This window comes from Fukomys damarensis, unplaced genomic scaffold, assembly GCF_012274545.1.
Source record: "Fukomys damarensis isolate Sample0158 unplaced genomic scaffold, DMR_v1.0_HiC HiC_scaffold_17, whole genome shotgun sequence".
NCBI classification, from domain to species: domain Eukaryota; kingdom Metazoa; phylum Chordata; class Mammalia; order Rodentia; family Bathyergidae; genus Fukomys; species Fukomys damarensis.
In genome coordinates, this window is record NW_022900929.1 from 49,670,148 (window position 1) to 49,673,334 (window position 3,187).

At 37.7% G+C, this 3,187-nt stretch overlaps 1 pseudogene; it reads left to right on the plus strand.

The window, feature by feature from the left end:
- The first annotated feature begins 1,968 nt into the window (after window positions 1-1,968).
- On the plus strand, window positions 1,969-2,762 carry LOC104864173 (annotated as a pseudogene).
- The last annotated feature ends 425 nt before the right edge of the window (window positions 2,763-3,187 follow it).

Below are 3,187 nucleotides of genomic sequence, written 5' to 3' on the forward strand. Positions count from 1 at the left end.
TGTGTTTAGACAGAATAAGGGACCTGAAGTCAACACTGAACATCAAATCAGGGAAGTAGGAAATTGTACATTCTCAAGTTTAGATAGGAAAGTGGCTTTATGTCTCACACAAAGCACTCACAGAAATTGTCAAATTAATCTTATTTGACTTTCTATATTCCTCTTATAAAAGCTAGATTCTTCCCCCATTTTTTTTTTACATTTCTTCCAGGGGGACTATGGTTTCAGTCAGCTTTTACTATAAGATAAAAACATTCAGAACAGTAGTTTGATGAATGTAGCCATGTTGAGAGGAGATCAAACCACACAATTGGATGCTGCCACCAAAAGACGCCTAGAATATCCTTCTGATGTCAGACTTAGTAGTTTTTCCCCCTTTCCTCTTCTTTTGTTCTATTAAAGTATGCAGCATTAAAAACAAACAAATAAATCTAAAAACTCTGATTATCTCCCAGTCGCCTGACAAATTTATCACCACTCTGTCAGTCATTTACTCCTACAACAGCTGCTCTCTGAGAGCTACCAAATTATTACTAGGTGCTATAAAGTGCGTTGGCTATGTTTTTTGTTCTCTTGAGATTTATAGCTGGAGAGGCATGAAGTAAAGACACGGATAGTCGTATGATGAAGCAAGCCACCAGCTACAGAAATCCAAACGAAGGCGATAGAATATGAAATGGGTTGAATGATGTCTCATGAGATTAAAGAAGGAGTATGTGAGGACCCGGGATTTAGCTCAGCATTTCGGTGGCCTGCCTTGCAAGCGCAAGGACACGAGTTCAATCCCCGGTAACAAAAAAACAAACAAAAAAAAAAACAAACAAACAAAAAAGAAGGAGTATGTGAGACGAGAGAATGGGCAGCATGACAGAAACGAGAAGAGAAGAGAAAATGTACAGCGTTTTCCAAGATTGCATTTTTATGCGTATCATCATCTATAGTGAGACTGACCCATGCTAGCTCTCTCACTAAGTGTTCAGAGTAACTCAGGTTGGTCCGGAGATGCAAACGAGCTGCCCGAGGCCAGACAGCTGCTGAGAAGCAGGGTCAAAACTATTCCTCCTTCCTGGCTCTTGGGAAAGGGCTGTTCCTATTTTCCCACCATGCCTATTAATTAAGAGTACAGGTGCCTCTCTAAATAGAAGAGAACAACAGTGATAAATGGAAAATTCAGTTACCAACTCATGGTGGAATAAGTAGTATGAATAGGCCAGAGTGAGGATGGAGAAATAATTCTTCACAGGTCTTCTGCTAAAATGAGAGTTACGAGTAGAGTTTGCGGATCTAGCCGCCCCCTGTCCCTGAGATATCTGTAGAGGCTATTGGGGGAATTCTGGGGGAAACATGACATTTGGCAAGATGCTGAGCACAGAGTCAATTCTACAGTTGAAAAGAAAACAAGAAGCAGGTAATGGATTTCTTTCCTTCCTACTGAGACACCACAGATGATAGTGTGACTTCAACAGCTGACTCGGGGTAATAATGTACAAGATTAATTTCTTGCTCCTCTGACTTTAATATTACAAAAAGCTTACTTATTATATTATATAATATAAGCAAAAATGAGCCACAATAGATGAGATAAAACTATCTTCCCATTTACGACGCAATATTCTCCTATCCTAAGTACTGACATTTTATTTAATTTTAACTTATTGGCACCTATAAAAATTGCATATATTTCTGAAGTTTTATTTACTGAAATGCCTAAACACTTTAGAACATAAAAATATGGACGAAATTTTTGTGCATCTGCAGAGAAAACATATGGAACAAAATAATAGAAAATTATCACCTAGATTACCAAATCAAATGGGGAATCTGCTATACAAGTCGATAAGGAATATTGATAAAAGAGAGAAAGAAAAAACCTGTTGTTTTTGTTTTGTTTTGTGTTGTTTTTTTTATTAATGAAAGAGCCTGGTGAGAAAAGTTGGTTGGAGCGGGAGGGTGCCCTTTGGGATAGGAAAGCTGACCTCCATGCCTGTGGCTGTGATGTATGCATCTGTAAGTGTAATATGGCCAAAGAAGAGGAATCCAAACAGCAGCTAGTGAGACCAGAGCAGCTCCCCATACATACTGCGCCACCTCTTCAGTCTAAATATATTGAAAAGCAGCCTGGTTATTCACAAATGGACTTTGCATCCATCCATCCACACTTCAACTGGTTATTATATTGGCTGGTGCAAGATTACTTATGTCTTAGTGAGAGATGGGACAATGGATATAGTACAATTTAGAAAGGATGTACATTTCTATCTGAAGAAGCCTCCTCGAGAGTTTCTTCAGAATTGGGAGTGATTACAGTTTCAGGATTGGCCGTCCTGGTTTCAGTAAGAAAAGATTCTAGATTTAAGAAAGTTGTTTATCCATTAGGACTGGCTACTTTAGGAGCAGCTGTTTGCTACCCAGCTCAGATAGTAATAATTGCAAAGGTAACCAGAAAAAAAAAAAAAAAAAAAACTATACGCCAGCAAATTTATGAAGCAGTTAAACCATTGTGTACAAAAAGCACCAAAAAAGAATCACTCCCTGAGCCTAAAGGAAAAATTAAGCTAGGAATCTCTGACGAAACAGAAATACCTGCAGAAACAACTCATGTCCTGAAACATTCAGTGCCTTTGCCAACAGAATTCAGTTCTGGAACAATGATAAAATCAGAACCTACCTCCGGTGCTACCCTGTTTATGCCTGACCCCAAACTCGTGGACCATGGGCAGTCCTATCTGGAAGATGAAGGTATGTACAGCACTAGAAGCTGAAATAGACTGCCTAAAGAGCTACAAAATGTGGGAAGTTTGCAATGGGTAACTGACAGGCACAATATAACTTAAATCAAGTTTTTCCTTGGCGTTTTCCAATATACAGTTTAATCAATCATGTAAGTGATTGACACACAAAGTCTGAATGCAAGCCAAACAATAGTAAATGATTGTATAAGTGATACAGATTGAAGTATTAGTTCACATTTGATGAATTTCAGTGATTTATTAGAAAATAAAAAAGCAATGATAAGCACCAGTGAAATTAAAATCTGAACATATATATATATATATATATGCATTTCTATGTGTTTTAAATTTTCAAAATTAATACCAATTAATTTAGAATGGTGTATGAAAGGGTGTGTTATGCTTTTTTCCCCCATTTCTCTGAGCTGGAATAAAATATCCAAGAGCCCAACAGA